A 17,607-nucleotide genomic window follows, 5' to 3' on the forward strand; every position below is an offset into this window, starting at 1 on the left:
CTTCATCAAACTTTGAACTTTGCTGCAACTAATTATCTCTACTCTGCTCTTGTGAGGCCCCATCTGGAATACTGCGTCCAAGTGTGGAGTCCCCAGTACAAAAAAGACAGGGAGCTGTTGGAGAGCATCCAGAGGAGAGCCACAAAGATGATCAGGGGACTGGAGCACCTCCCCTACAAAGACACCTCCTCAGCCTGGAGGAAAGAAGGCTGCGGGGTGACCTCAATGCAGCCTTTCAGTACCTAAAGGGAGCCTACAGACAGGAGGGGAATCAACTCTTTGAAAGGGTTGATAACTGCAGGACGAGTGAAAATGGTTTTAAGTCGAGGGAGGGAAGATTTAGGTTGGATGTCAGGGGGAAGTTCTTTACAGAGAGAGTGGTGAGGTGCTGGAACAGGCTGCCCAGAGAGGTTGTGGATGCCCCGTCCCTGAAGGTGTTCAAGGTCAGACTGGATGGGGTCCTGGGCAGCCTGGTCTACTATTAAATGTGGAGGTTGGTGACCCTGCCTGTGGCAGGGGGATTGGAGATTCATGAGGTCCCTTCCAACCCTGGCCATTCTGTGATTCTGTGATCTCACCCTAACACTGAATTCTTAGCGGAAGGTATGCACTGTGAAGGGAAGGGGAAGGGGATGAGGAAAGGATAAAAAGAGGCCAGTTGGAGAAGATACACTACAATTCCTCTGCATTTTTAATGTCTACTGGTTCTGTGCATCTTACTCTATTCATGGAGGATCTCAGTAATGGTTGTAGAGGAGATGGTAATTCTGTCACTTAGAAATGCCATTATCTCTTCTGCTGCTTGGTATCATGCTACCAGAATTTCACGGCACAGTGTTGGTGAGAGATAACAACTGCTGGCTTATCACAGGCCAAGGCAATGCACCCCACCAAGTGCACTGCATCAACAATCCAGCCCAATGCAATTACTGAGGGCAAATGGCAAGGAAGGATAGAGCTGATAGCTCAGCTGGCTGCTGAGATTGACACAGACAAACAGAAAGCTGGAGCAAAGCTGTGCAGTTTCACAGCAATTGAAAATGCTGTAATATACGTGCATTATTCCACAGAGCACTTCTAGAAATTTCTTCTAAGCTCCATTCTCTAGCTGTTAACACATCATTTCTTATTATATGCTTTTTCCTTTTAACCTATCCTCCTGCTTTATACCCACCAAGCAGGTACAATCAAAGATGGTTAACAGGAAAAATCCAATTTCAGGAAGTTGGCCTTGTCCCTCACTTAAACTAATTTTCTCAGATTTCCAACCTTCTGCCTGAACCGTGACATGGGAAAGTAGTCAACAATTTTTATTTCAGCACACTAAGTTGCAAAGAAAACAGGTTCTTCTCACATGTACTTGCAACCACTTGTCCCCTCTGTGCCTGCAAGACGCATTAAAACCTTCACCTGCAGTTATTACGTTTTCTTAAAATATCTTTTCTCCTATATGAGCAGGAAAATCTTGGCAGGAGCAGTAATGCATAAAATTAATTGGGCAGAGGTGACAAGCAGGAGCAGGGCTGTAAACCTAAGAAGCAGGTGCAAAACAAACCCACAGCCTGGTCTCCTGGCCTGAAATCTGTCACTACCAGGAATGAGGCAGAAGAGTGGCCAGAGCTCCCAGGGGACTGGGGTCTCCTCACGTGGCCCCCCAGGGCAGGTTTCAGCAGCCCAAGACCATGCCATGAAGCTCAGTGCCCCATGCCCAGACAGATCTGCGTTTGGCTGCAAATTCAATAGAGCTAAAGAACTGTGGGTTTTCCAATTAGCACACATCAGTACCACGACCACGCATAGACTCATGCTCTGCAGCCACTTCTACCCTGTGGTGATCTGGCCCCATCTGCTCTTTGAAATAAATCTTGTTGAACCTCTCACACAGGTGAATTTACAGTCAGTCCCCGGAATGTGCTAATATTGGATTAAAGATGAACCAGTTCTTGCATACTGTATCAATTCTTCTATTAGGGCATTTGTTCAATTAATCATTAGTTTGCTGCACACACATAAAACCATATGCTAAGCTGATTTTAAGTGAAGAGTGATAAAGTATAACAGGACAGCAACAAGAAGAAGAGGTTTGTGGAAAAATGATCCTGTGGCAGATCTGAAATCTTATTAGAAAATAAAATATTAAGTAAAAATACGAAGTGTCATGTCAACCTAATTGTGCAAGAATATGCAGCAAATATCTTCCATGTAATAATGATGGAAAGGAACATCTACGGTATCCCAAATTACAACTGAGCTTTGGTGCCATGCAAAGCTGTTACCAGATGCTCAAGAAAACCAGGGTGCAGGGCTTTAACATTTGCAGAAAAGGAGTTTGTGAGGAATTCCCAGAACAAAGCTCTTCCTTAAAATAACCAGTTCCCTCTTCCAAGCACATCTTCATAGATTCATAGAATCATAGAATTCTTAAAGTTGGAAGAAACATTTAAGGGCCATCTAGTCCAGCTCCTCTGCAGTGAACAGGAACATGCACAGCCAGACCAGGTTGCCCAGGGCCTGATCCAGTCTTGCCTTGACATTCTCCTGGGATGGGGCATCCATCATATTTCTGGGCAACTGTTCCAATACCTCACCACCCTCACTGAAAAAGACTTTTTCCTTATATCTAACCAAAATCTGCCCTCTTTAAGATTGAAACTATTTTCTCTTGTTCTGTCACAACAGACCCTGTCTGTCCTTTTCTTTCCTGTAGCTCCTCTTTAGATATTGAAAGGCTACTCTCAGGTCTCTTTGGAGTCTTCTCTTTTCCAGGCTGAATAGCCACAGCTCTCTCACCTGAGAGGTGTTCCATCCCTTGGATCATTTTTGTGGCCCACCTCTGTATATTATCCAATGGGTCTATGCCTTTCCTATACTGAGGGTTCTACATCTGTACTCCAGTACTCCAGGTGAGGTCTCACCAGAGATCAGTGGAATATATTAGCACTGAAATACTTCCAAGCCCCTCAAAGAAAATACTATAGACTTTTTAAAATTAGCTTTCTAAAAAAATCTTCTCTATTACAACACAAACTGTTGGAACTGGCAAAGATGAGCTGTATTTCTTTCCACATCTTCACCTTACACAGTCACAAGATACTGAATCCATTCTGCCTCTTATACAGCTCCACAGCCTGTTAAAAATTTTCTCCTGGTACACACACATCACACTCATAATTGTTTTGTACAGATTGTGCTTAACTAAATACTGCAAGTATTATTTTACACTCCCATGGAACCACATCACAAACACAGCAAGCCTGAGATCAGGTTAACAGCATCTGCACACTGCAAGAGTAGAGAGGCTGCAAGTGATTTCTCACCTTGCTTCCCACGGTGATCCCAAGGCACCCAGGCCCTAATGGGCTGTGTGGAAGGGATGTTGCAGGAAAAATGTGGTTCTCAGAGGAGCCATGCTGACTCATCCCTGCTACAAGCTCAGTCCCCAGCTGGATTACAGAGCCAGTGCTGGCAATACAATCACACCTGCAGAAACCAGCTTCAGAAACACTCTCTTTCAAGTGAAAGCAAGCTGCTGGAAATTCAGTTACAAAAAAAGCTCTTTTGGTGTTTTACAGTTCTGTATTTGTGACTAAAGTCAGATGTGGCAGATTCCATAATCACCTATCAGAGAGTCGTGGTGAGACCAGACGGCTAAAGAGATCAGCTTTCTCACTGCAAGGGCTGTCAGGCTGTTGGCTCCTTCGACACTGAATGGAAATGCTAAATCACAAGAAAGAAATACCTGTAAAAAAGGATACTTAAAAACAGGATTGCCAGAGAGGAAACAACTTCAGAAGACACTTCACAAAGCAAATTGCTACCAATTGCAAAAGAAACAGCAGAGAAGACATGGGAGCTCTAGTAGCCCCAGCATTTGGGAAAACATAGGAAGAAAATGGAGTCTCTCACTGAGGAACTCATTCCCACACAGACACATTGTTCAGCAGCCTGAGGATGCTGGCCCCCAGGGAGTTCCTGGGCCAGGTGAACCAGGGGAGTGTGGAAACCTGCCAGGAGCTGGCATCTCTCAGGAGGGCTCTGGGGGCTGCGGCTGGCAGCAAGTTGAACACGAGCCAGCAGCATGCCCTGGCAACCCAAAGGGCCAGCCATACCCTGGGTTGCACCAGGCCCAGCACTGCCAGCAGGAGAGGGCAGGGATTGTCCCCTCTGCTCCGTGTGGCCTTGCCTCCTGCACTGGGTACAGTTTGGGTGCCACTATATAAGAAGGACATAAAGCTTTACATGAAGGAGATAGTAGTCACCCTGCTGAAGCTCAGCACAGGATATTTGGATGCTCTCTTATTCTCCAGAAAAATGGAGAAGAGATATGAAGCATGTGGTTCCTAGTATAGGAATGATTTGATTTTGAATTGAATAAAAAAATACAGCTAAAAAAAAAAAAAGTTTGCTATACCTGGGGTCAAACAGTCACTGGTGGATTTAAAAAAAAAAAACAAACAACAAAAAACAGGTGATTAGTTCTGGATTTGATTTGGAGAATGCAATAAACCCAAAAAACGTACACGTAAAAGATTATTTTCTAGGTCTCTGTAATGGGACAGAATGGGCACGAGTATATTCATGCTGCCAAGAATATCCTTTATCATGAAATCTGCAAATTAAAACAAACAAGTAAAACAACAGTAGAAGAAAGTAGTAATAGGTCACTGACATAAATATTTCAGACTCAAAAACGTTCAATAAATAAAAATTGTCTACATCTAACAAAACATTTTTACTGACATGACTGAAGCTCATTATTTAAAAACATTTTTTGATGTTTCTGGTACATTCGTCTGCATAAGGGAAGTCCAGTGTGCATTTCCAATATGCCATGTGGGAACAAATACTTCTACTGTCAGTCTACTTTGTGGCTTAAAATCTGTTCCCGGTATTTTTTTCCTCAAAAGAAAGTATCACAAATTCCTGAAGGAATACAGGGCAAAACATCTATTGACAATGTCCTTAAAGTACCAGAACAGATCAGAATGAAAGGCTGCAGACAGCATTTAACAGGGCTCAAATAGCAGAACAAAAATTCAAGAGAGAACATGAAGGTCATGGAAACAATATGACTAGGAGAAAGGCTGAATATAAGAGAACTCATGCAGAGGCATGCAGGCCTAGTGAACTCATACATTCATATCGTCTTGTCATCCTGAGTCCATCTCCTTATCCACGTACCAAGAAAAGGAGCTGGAACATCCTTCTGAGAAGGGATTCCTCTTCTTTAAAAGCCTTAAAAAAAAGCTTCCACTCGGGCATGCTTTTACACCAAAGACAGATCAAATCTTCTACAAAAACCTCAAAAGGCAATATAGCGCTCCGTATATGATGAACGCTGAGGTGTTAGAGACAAATGCCTCCAGAACTGTAACTGAAACAGAGTGCTGCTGCTCGCAGGTACAATGGCATGTTCACAGAGACCCGTTCTGTTAAAAATTGACACTGACAATGCTTTGTATGTGGAGAAGAATTATGGCTTGAAAAAACAGGCCTTTTTTCATCCGTTATTGTGTGGCTCATCAGCACTGTGTACACAGCTACATTAGCTGCTGATGGCAGACACGCTCTTGAGCACCCGATCAATCTGCTCTTGAGACGATGCAAAGAGCAGCAGAGGTGCGTGACTTCCATCCGTAAGAATCAGCAAGTCACAGAAACAACAGAGTGCATTCACAGGAGCGAGAATAAAAGATGAGATAGTTGCAGAAAGTCATTAAACTTTGCTCACTTGGGTGGCGGTGGAATTATATACCGAGCCTGTATTACCAATTCAAATGACCACGGCTTTCTGTAATTGTTGGCTTGCTATTTATGGGTGAGAGAAAAGTGCTGCCAGTGGCACTACAGCCTGACCTGCTTGCTTCTGAGGACATGTGAAGGTCACAGCAGTACCTGAAACACAAAAGAAAAATCATGTGATGTACTGTGCTAGCCAGTACTTAGTTTTCCTCTGTCAAGACACAGGAGAAGAACATGAGATAGGCTAGGATTGTGATCTAACTGAAGTATCTGAATTCTCTTCTTCCTGGAAATGAGGATATGGAACAAGGGTCTATTTTCTTCAATATCTCCTCCTCATGAAACAAATCTACAAGACTTGCAGGAATCCTTAAAAAAGGGAGTTGCAACAATGAATAGGAGAGAGAAAAATACATCTCTGTGAGAGGAGCAAGGACATACAGAGTATTTGTGAGGTACAATAAGCACTGAAAAAGCAATCTGCATAGCTAAATGAGTTTTGCAACACGATAGAAACCTTCAGTAATTTGCTGTTCATACAGGTAGAACAGAAGAGTTTTAAGAAGGCCTGGTAAAGAAACTAGTCCATACACACAGTTTGTGTCCCTCACTAAGTTCCCTCAGGTAAGATGAGACTTCAAATAAGTCTCCTTCATGAACCTTGCATACGAAGTCATATAGAAGTTGAAGTAAGCCCAGATATCCTTTGTGGAGCTTCAGCAAGATGACTGCTTTCTCCTTCACGTAAAAGCAGTAAAGGAATCTCTTCCCCTCAAGAAATATATGTGAAATTAGGCCAGTTCTGCTATTTTCCTCTTTACATTTGGTCCTTCAAAGAAAAAAATACATAGGATTTAACATTCCTGGCCACATTTAAAAGCCCTTTACTACCCTTAAGACCAGTCCTGATTTTCTTTAAACCAAACGGAAACTAATTGGAAAATTGGAGATAATTAAAACTTACAGCATTTCTGCAAGGCACCCTTAATCCCTCGAGGAAGCAGCTAAAGCATAAAGGAACTTGTCCAAAGCTATAGCTTCACTGTTTATGTGTCCCACTCTGTACTGCACACTTTCCTACCCACGTTTCCTAGCTTGCTCCCTGTCATTGCTACTGTTAGTTAACATCAGAGCTCAACGCTATATACAGCAACAGTAAAAAATCAGTAAGTGAACTCTTTTTGAACTGTACATATGCTGCCTCAACTGGTTCTGGATGATCAGGAGCGTGCAAAAAGCCACAGTTCTGATTACGCTAGCTGGTAAATGTCTTAGAGAAGAATTAGGGAAGAAATGGATTTACAAGGTGTGTGGCAGAGTCTAATTGGGTGAGAGATCTCATTCCTCTACTCAAAACAGTAATATGTTATTTCTGTTCCTTGCAACATCTTACTCATTTTTTATCTATTACGTGTCCATGTATAAAAAGTACCACAAATTTTAACAAATCTTCCTGTTAACTCAAATCTCATATAAAAGGATAGAAACTTGAGTGAGAATGGCATACGTTGGTGACATCTAGTGGACACAAGAAGCTTAACAGAAAGATCAAGCCAGGTTATAAATAATTCAGCATGTGAAAACAATTTTTGACCCAGGCATTATCTACATATTTTTGCCTTCAATCTCTTGAGCATAATTTCTGCATTAGTGTGAGAGAAAATATCACACATATGAACTCTAACCTAACATCTTAAAGTAACAAACTTCTGAAGATGCCAACTTATATTGCAGAGAGCCATCTATTCTTTGCTTTCTCTCCTTTTTCAGACCAAGACAAGCTGACAAGTCCTCCCAATGACCTTTCAAAATTACAAGCAATCTACTATATCACAAATGACTTTACAGTTACAGGCTCTTAAGGGAAGAAAAATAGGGCACAACGCTATCAAAGAACATTGATTTGTCTCATAAAATTACAGTAGTTTTAAGTTTTACCACTTGCCAGCTTTAGAAACAGGTTGAAGTGGGCTAAGCCCCCCCGACGAAAATTAGTAACTGTAAGCAATTAAGCTTACAGTTCCAACCGAATGGATGCTTGTCCCACAGATTGGATTTTGTTAAGTACATAGGTTGTTTTGAAGGTAATACATTCTATTCATTTCCATGGAAACAACAATAGATGCAAAGAACACAATAACACTTTGATAGAGTAAATTCTCAGGTACAAAACACGATTTTTTGAAATGGTCACCACTATTAGCTGTGCATTTTTGCCAGCAATGAATGAGACTCTGTATGCTATGCACAGTGCACACGTGGAGGTGGCCCAGTTTCACAGCTGCTATGATGGCATTGTAGCTAGGAAAATATCTACACAATCCGTCTTTCAACAGCCTGAACAAATGGAAATCAAAAGGCATAAAATCCAGAATATATAGTGAATGTGGTGGAAAATTACAGATGAGGTTGGCAATCTGCTCCACCATCTTCAAAATGGTGTAGGACCTGGTGTTAACATGTTGCAGGAGAAAGTTTGAGCCTTCAGCTTTGTCAGCATTGTGATGTAACAGTGAGTGCTCGTGATTTGTTCAGGTTCCATGAAATCTAGAAGGATCATCCCTTTCCTATCCCAAAAGACAGTGCATATCATTTTACTGGCTGAGGACTATCTTCAGTCCTTGAGAGCAGCCCTGCAGAGAAGGACCTGGGGGTCTTGGTAGATGAAAAGCTTAACATGAGCCAGCAGTGTGCTCTTGCAGCTCAAAAAGCAAATGGTATCCTGGGCTCCATCAGAAGAGGGGTGGCCAGCAGGGACAGGGAGGTGATTGTCCCCCTCTACGCTGCTCTTGTGAGGCTCCATCTGGAGTACTGTGTCCAGGTCTGGAGCCCCCAGTACTGGAGGAACAGAGAGCTGTTGGAGAGGGTCCAGAGGAGAGCCACAAAGATGATCAGGGGACTGGAGCACCTCCCCTACAAAGACAGGCTGAGGGAGCTGGGCTTATTCAGCCTGGAGGAAAGAAGGCTGCGGGGTGACCTCAATGCAGCCTTTCAGTACCTAAAGGGAGCCTACAGACAGGAGGGGAATCAACTCTTTGAAAGGGTTGATAACTGCAGGACAAGGGAAAATGGTTTTAAGTTGAGGGAGTTGAGATTTAGGTTGGATGTCAGGGGAAGTTCTTTACAGACAGTGGTGAGGTGCTGGAACAGGCTGCCCAGAGAAGTTGTGGATGCCCTGTCCCTGAAGGTGTTCAAGGCCAGGTTGGATGGGGTCCTGGGCAGCCTGGTCTGGTATTAAATGTGGAGGTTGGTGGCGCTGCCTGTGGCAGGGGGGTTGGAGATTCATGTTACCTGAGGTTCCTTCCAACCTGGGCCATTCTGTGATTCTGTGATCTTGTGTAGATCACACAATTTCTTGCTGAAGAAAAAGTTCATGACATGATACCATGAAATGAATGCCGTTTCTTTCTGCATGGTACACCTTTGTTTCATATGCACTTCCATAGCAGGCACCATTTTGTCAGACTGCCCCTCTTCTGCCATTTGTCACACAGCAACAAAAAGTAGTAGAATGTTGCTGGGAAGGTTCAACCTCTACTGCTGTACCACCGACATCTGCCTCCAAGGTAGGCAGACACAAACTAATAGGAGGCATTATTTTCAGAGCAGCTCTATATTTTGATTTAACAATAAAAGAGAAATGAAGCTACAAAAACTTTATTATGCTGGTTTGATTTTCCATTGTTGTTTGGTTTGGTTTTTAAGTGATTATTTGGTTTTGAAGCACCTATAAAGAACACATTCAGGCGGCAAGGACCCAGGGCAATTTCCCTGTCAGCGGTGCTGCCTCCCCATTTCTCACTGCTTCCAGAACTTTTCCCCGTGCTTACTTTGAACAGAACAGCAGATGCTGGGGGAAAAAAAAAAAGCAACGCACTTGCTTTTTGGACTTTTTGGAGCTGCGAGGCTAAAACTGCAACCATTTTATAGTTCTTCTACACATTCTTTTTTATTCTTGAAGAAATATCTTTAATTCCCTGAGATAAAGCTTAAAAGTATTTTGAAACAGTCATTTTCACACCTATTCATCTCTAGAAGCCCATATTCAACATGCATTTAGGGACTGATATCTTACACTTTAACTGATCTCAAGAGGATTAATTATTAGAATAGAGGCACTTTGAAATAAGGTTTAAAAGGGAATTAAATCAGCGTAAGCAGAAAAATAGGTCCTCTCCTCCTCCTCCTTATAGCCTCAGACTCATTATTCAAAACAAGGGTAGCAACACAATACCTCCACCATACCACATAACGCAGCTCCTCTCATCGCAGCACAGGAAATGAAGCTGGACTCTGCACTCAGCCATGTGTGCTTCCTGTGTCCTCCTCACTTCAGAGTCAGGGTCCTGCATCCTCTGCAGTCAGTCCCACCAAAACATGATCTTTCAGCTTGTGGTCTGTATAGTTAGGGCTAATGATGAGGTCATCATCTCCTCATATGGGAACTGCATCTAGCAAGCCTTCATTTCTTAACCACTCAATCTGGTTGCAGTATGCTTCTAATTTGTACAATCCAGAGAAGAGGCCCAGAATTAATGCTGCATAATTCCTCTTTTACATCTACCCTGCAAACTACTCTCATATAGCCACAAATGACAGCTAGCAGTTATAGCAAGGGGAGGCTTAAGGAAGCTCAGAAATAATTACTCCCAGGAAATCCTATAGCACTATGTTGCAGAAGAAGGAAGACACCTCTTTAAACTTTGAATAGCAAATTAAAAAAAAAACAACAAACATTAAGGCAGTTAATTCTGCTATGCTTATACTGAACTGCTAGCTTGTTAAATTATGCCACTTGTAAAGGTGGAATAATTAATAATTCTGCCCCATATGCATCATCATGCAGATTACTAATGCTAGGTAAAGAAAGTCTATTTCTTTAAACAGTTTTGATTTTGCTGCACCATTGTACTTATTTCTTAATAGATTACTTTGTCAGGCTCCTTACCTTACAGTTAAATGCTCAAATAGATAATTAGCTGGAACATAAGGTTCCAAGTTCTACACTGAAGCTACACATCATCTGCAAGATGATCCTTGCATTTCCAAGTGCAAAGCAAACCTTCGCCCTCAGCTGATTTTTGCTGTTTCTATCTTCATCGTTGTGAGTAGTAGATTTAGCAGTGTGCACATTACCACCGTTGCTGGAGGAATGAGGAGTCTAATTGGGTTTGATAAGTGAATAGGTTGAAGTTCAATCTTCCACATAATCCACAAGGACAAGCAGGTGTCAAATATTTATATCTGGGCAGAAATTGGCTCTGCTCTTCCGCTGTACCCAGAAGGAATAAAAGGAAGCTTTTAAAATGTGCTTGCAGCCTTGGGTATCAAAAGATGATGGAGTTTTATATGGCTATCATGACTGAAAAAAACTGTTAAAGTTTTATTTTGGTATTTCAGTTCTCAGCTAAGGGAAGCAGATGTACCCTAATTTTGTGGGAGAAGAGCGTAAGAAGTTCTTACACACATTTAAGTTGTTCAAAAGACCTATTGTTTTCAGTAAGTCTTACTCGAAAGGACACAGCTGATAGCAGAATAAGAATGTGATTAAGACTTATGAGACATTGCTTTCACCACCCTAGGAAACTAAATCTTGCTTTCCTCTTTAGTCTTCCAGCAAATTAATCTAATGCATTAAAGTGCCATTGGGCAAACTCTCTCTGTGTTAACTGATTTTAAGTCTATGAATTTATAAAATATCACTTTTCATTTACTGTTTCTCGTCTATTCATCATATGATGGATGATTCAACTTGCATCTGAATGTTAATTATGGTAGATCTTACAAGAACTAGTTTGCTTTTCAGTCAAGAGCAGCGTACCAGGGTGAGCACACGAAGAATCATTAAATCTTGAGAATCTTAGGCTTTCATAACACTTACCAAAAGGTATTTATATTTAAAATTCTAAGACAAACATGCAAGATGAAGAGAGGAATGGTAACAGTTATTGCTGAAATGCAATGAGTTGAAATGCAAGAATTCTGTCTAAGAAGAGTAGAATCTGTTACGATCAGTAGGAAAATCTATCATAGAATCAGTAAGGTTGGAAAAGACCTCTAAGATCATCTAATCCAACCATCAATCTTCCATCAAGATTGTCCAGTAAACCATGTTCCCTAGTACCACACCTACATGTTTCTTGAATACCTCCAGGGACAGTGGCTCAACCACCTCCCTGGGCAGCCTGTGCCAGTGCCTCCCACTCTTTGGAGAAATTTTTCCCAATATCCAGCCTGAATAACCAACCTAATAACCAACGCTGGTGCAACTAGAGGCCATTCCCTCTCATCCTATTACTATTACTTGGAAGAAGAGGCTGGCCTCCACCTTGCTACAAACTCTTTTCAGGAAGCTGTAGAGAGCAATAAGGTCTCCCTTCAGCCCCCTCTTCTGCAGACCAAACAGTCCCAGTTCCTCAGCTGCTTCCCCTAAGACTTGTGTTCCAGATCCTTCACAGCTTTGTTGCCTTTTTCTGGATACATTCCAGGGCCTCAATGCCTTTCTTGAAGTGAGGGGCCCAAAACTGAACACAATACTCAAGGTGCAGCCTCACCAGAGCTGAATACAGAGGGACTATCACCTCCCTGCTCCTGCTGCTAACTCGATTTCTGATACAAGCCAGGATGCCATTGGCCTTCTTGACCACCTGGGCATGCTGCTGGCTTATGTTCAGACGAGTGTCATCCAGCACCCCCAGATTCTTTCCCTGTGCACAGTCTTCCAGCCCCAAGACTGTAGCAATGCCTGAGGTTGTTGTGACCAAAGTGCAAGACTCAGCACTTGGTCTTGTTGAACTTCATCCCAGTGGCCTCAGACCAGTGATCTAGACTGCTCAGATCTCCCAAGGGTCTGGCCAGGATTTGAGTGTCAATTTTCTTTGATGCCCCCAGAGATAAACCAGGAATGAATCAATGTTATCAAAAACAGACTTTCACAAAGAGTTTCGGCTTTGACAGTTTTGCTTTTCTTTTGTGAAAGAGTACTATTGAAATGTTTCAACCAGCTCTGCTTATAAAAACAACTAAAAGTAATATATCACTGAAAGAAAAAAGAATGGCAGTTGGTCACCACTGTGATTTTCTATAGGTCTCTGGTTGCTCCCAAACATCAGTTGCGTACAAGCACAGCTGCAGCTCACAGCCACAGTAGTATTGAAAGCTGCATGGTCAAAAGTAAAGATAACAAAAGACGACTTTTAATCAGTAGACTTTGTGGAAAACACCTCTTCAGTTATTCTAGGTGATTAAGGGCAGAGAACCACGCTTTTGGCTTGTTTAAAGAACTGAATCTTGAAATCACGCAATGCTGTTGGGCAGTTTCTCTTCTATCAATTCCTTTAGAATTTGAAGTAGGAGGCTTTAAAACCTCACATTCTTTCAATCTTACTGACTTCTCATATCTTATATTCATACTTCTAAAGCATGCAAATACTATGATGGTGAATGTTGATAGCAATGAACTGTTTTTCCCAGTAGCTCTGCAACAAACTACTGCACTATCTGTACTTTATGGAGATGAGATTTACAGCATCGCTTTAAGCATTCCATTTCTGTTGCTTGGTAATGAGCCAAGGGCTTTCTATACCATCAACAAAGCCTCCAGAGACTCATCCAGTTCTTCCTTCTTCCAATTCACAGTAGATACTAACTTGTGTGAAATCAGATGACTAAATCTGGATGACAGAATGACTTTTCTCCATCCTCATCTTTAAGTTTCACATTAATTTATCAAATCCTATCTCCAAAGTAAAGATAGTTCCAAGACTGAAACACTGCTGTGAAGAAGAATATAGGAAACTCATGTTGACACTTAGGCCAAAAAGCTGTAACATCATTCTACCCTAGAGAAGACTTTCTTATTCCTTGCCCTCTTGTAAGTGGATGGCAATTAGATAACAGCTTTTGCAAAAGTAATACTAAGCAACAGTAGTTGAAACAGAGTCCTTTTATTCAGACACGCACACAAAGACAAACCTAGCAACTTAAAGAATTTAGGGTAAGGGGAAGAACAAAAATAGCATGTATTGTATGAAAAAGGAAATCAGGCTAAATTTTAATAGTTTTGACCAATCATTGTAACCTTGAATAACTCACTGAACGTTATGTGATTATTTCCCTACTCTGACAATTACTGGTTAAATCACTGTAGACAGTTCTTATTCAAAGTATTCCTTACCAAAGTTAAAGTTTAACTTCTAGGAATCTGCGCTCTGAAAGAAAAAGTATGTACAGCTGGCGATGTATTCAGTTCCCAGGCTAAGAATTAGTGCTACTGTGTGCATAAAGTTAAAGCATTAACTGTGTTGTAGCTCTTGCTTACCACTGAAAAATGGTGACTGCAATTCCTTGATTGCTTTGCAGAAAAGGATGAAATGATTATGTCCATTTGCAGACCAGAGACAGTATAAAACTATAAAGTGAGTGAAGTGGCTTGCCCAAGATCAAACGTCAAGCCTGGCCTGGAATTATTGGTCAGACCTCCAAGTTGCATTGCCTGTAGTTACACCCTCTCTGCTGAAATCATTGCACTGAAAAACAGAAGTAAAGCCAATTTAGAAGTTGCTTTTGAGTGAAATATTAAATATTAAATACTAAAAATAAAAATTAATGAAATATTAAACAGCAAAATGAGAAGACAGCATCTAAAAGTAAGTAGAAATTTTAAGTCCAATCTGTCTTCACAGAAATTTTTCTAAGTCGTAAAGTACTTTTTTTTTTATTATTTTTTAACACCAAATATGAACTGAGTTGGCTTCATTGTTTCAATCAATTACATAAGCACATTTTTTAATTCTCTCTTGAAAAAGCACTTAATTATTCTTGAAAGTGGCATGGGAGAGGTCACTGAATCAATAATATTTGAATACTGTGTTTTTAACTCTTCAGTATCAGACACCTGTAAGCCATTAGACAAAGATTCCTCCTAGAATGTTGATCTAGTGAGAAGGATTTTAAGTAAAGATTGCAAGGGTCAGTTGACAAAGGCACACAGAAAAATAATAAGGCAAGCTGGACATCAAACTAAAAATGAGGAGAAACGTTTTATGAAGATGGCAAGGGGAGAGAAGAGAGTGAATAAAACTAGTCTTAGATGGCTGCATGTGTATAACACTCCAGTAAGGATAAGAAAGAGTAAAAGACATTGTATTAATGAGTCAGTTAGCATAATTAAAAGATATATAATCTGAATACAAATCATAAAATACAAAGATTATTCAAGAATGGAAAAAAGATGACGACTTTAGTCTATCTACCTAAGATGCTTGCTCAGAAGCCCAAAATATAGACAAACCACAGGTACTGAAAAAGCCTGTGAATTTATTTTTAAAACAAAGCACTCTGTTTTCCTCCCCCACACTAACAAAAGTACCTGAAGAACCCCACTACAGGCTTGAAAAGTCTAAAGGGAAATGAAGTTTGTATCTTTGGATCAAGGGCATGGCTTAAAATCACTTCAGTGTGAGAGAGAAATGAAACTACAGCTAACTTGGGTAAACCATGAATTCTTTACTGCTAAAAAAAGATGAGCCTGAAGAAAAGGAAGTTTAGGAAAAATAAAATGTGTTTACAACAAACATGTGAAACTGGAAGAAAAAAAAACAAAAAGCCATTTATAAATATAGCAGTAACAAAACCAAGGAACACCAAAAGAATACACGTAAGAAAAGTCATGATACAATTTCCAGCAAGCAAGCAAAGCCTCAATTCGTTAACTGATTCCAAGAAGTCTTAAGTATTTATTATCGGATTTACATCAATCTTTTGCAAAAGGGTCAGATGTTAAGCAGCTGCTAGCACAATTAATACCAACCCATAAAGGTAAGACTTCAAGCTAGACAGGTAAAGCTCACACTAGGGAAAGCTTGGCAAGTGGGGAAAAATAAATCCCTAATTAGCAGTGAACATAATTCTGAAGCTGATCTGATTAAACGGTCATTTCTGAGAATCACAGAAAAGACCATAGAAAGAGCAGATGGTGAGGAGTTTTTCACCCTCCCCTCTCCCTCCACCCCCTCTATTTTTAATAGAGCTAGTCAGCTCACCTTCAGTGTTCCCTTAAGTATTTGAAAAACAAACAGAAAAAAAACCAACCAGGATCACATGCAAGCACCTCAAAGACATCACGTATTGACAAGATTTGACAAATTAACCTAATTTCTTTTTATGACAGCCATCTGGCAATGGAAGAAGGTAGCAGATGTATTTTGATCATGACAAGGCTTTTGATACTCTCACAGATTATGAAAGTAAAGATCTCAGCTGGAGATTTTTGAGCAATGCTTTGCTTCCATCCCAAACTGTGAATGCAGTAGAGTGCCCAGAGAAGGATCCAATTTCCAGAAAGATATTCAGGAGGAAAGACAGAAGGAATTGCAGGGTTTATCCTACTAAAGAAAAGGCTGAGATGGAATGTGGTACACCTGTTTGTAAACAGGGGAGATCTGATGTGCTTTTAAAACTGGGAGAACACTTAAGATGAACAAACATCTTTACCACAGCAATAGCTGTTGGATGAAGGCTGACTGATCTATGGAAACAATCCATCCTAAGAAGTCCTGAACCAAATTCCCAAAGGCATACTTCTATAAACAGAGGGAAACAGACTTTAGAGAAATAGGTAAATAACATGATCTAAGATAAAAAGAAAACAACAAACAAACAGATTTGAGCCAAGAATGCTAAATTGCCTACATCTGCCAGAGCAGAGAGCAAGGAGAGAAATCATTTTGCTGTTCTGTGCTGTGGAAACTACATCAGTACCAACATCCCAGAGACATCTTTTGACATCACTCACAATATGAAATAAAGGTACAATTATGTTACAACTGCACAAGGAAGAGGGTGATACATAACCAGTCTCTACACAATAAAAAAAAAAATTTGTCCTTATCACCTGGTGGTGACACCGTGGAGAACCAATACCTTCCAGTTTTGATCCTCTGATTTGCCTTTAAAGAGAAAGAAAAGCCAATCATATTTCATTACAAGACTCAGATATTAATATTAGTCTGGTTATATAAAACAGAAGCAGTTGCTTAAACACAAAAAAGCAATCTTGATTAAAAAAAAAATTCTTAAAAAAAAACCCCTAACTTCTACTGAGTCTTAAATGGCTAAGGTACAATCAAAAATTTTTCAGTTAGAAGCAGATAACTTCTAGCTATTATAAGAAAAGCAGCTCCAGGTATGGAAAACACATTTCCCTGTAACAATACCATTTCCTTGCCCACAAACATCTGTCTACCCACAAGGAATAATTGCTAGAGTGTCTCTGTTCCAGTCCCAAGAGCCAGCCATCAAGCAGATGCATCATGTATAATAAGGAATGGTGATGAAAATTTCCACTACTGAGAGTGGAGCCAGCGAAAGGAATGATTACAGGGATTATACTATGATTAAAGTAGGTACTTGCATAAGAACTAGAGTGGCTGATAAAACATTCACATTTTGCCTTAAACATTGTAGACAGCATGTGCACATGCAGAAGATGCATACTCATTTCTCTAAGTGAATCAAGAAGGCACCTGAACAGTGGATTCCCTTTGGATGAATACCCTACCCTTGCAAATAGCCTGCAAGTGATAATCCAGCACTATCAAAAGCCTAGAATGCAAAATAGCTTAAAATCTCTTGACAATGTATGTGACTTATCTAGACTACTGGCAGATACACCTCACTTTAGATCCAGCTGCTTCTTAGCACAGCTGCCTCTCCATCTGGAATGGGAAAGAATCATTCAAGCCCCACAAGTGTGGACAGCATTTAGCCAGCAGAATAAGTGTCATTTTAACAGAAGCAACAAACACTGCTTTCAATCTGGAAGGTAGTACAGAGTAAAAAAAGCTTCATAAACTACTACTGCCT

Source organism: Meleagris gallopavo, chromosome 2 (assembly GCF_000146605.3).
Source record: "Meleagris gallopavo isolate NT-WF06-2002-E0010 breed Aviagen turkey brand Nicholas breeding stock chromosome 2, Turkey_5.1, whole genome shotgun sequence".
Lineage (NCBI taxonomy): Eukaryota > Metazoa > Chordata > Aves > Galliformes > Phasianidae > Meleagris > Meleagris gallopavo.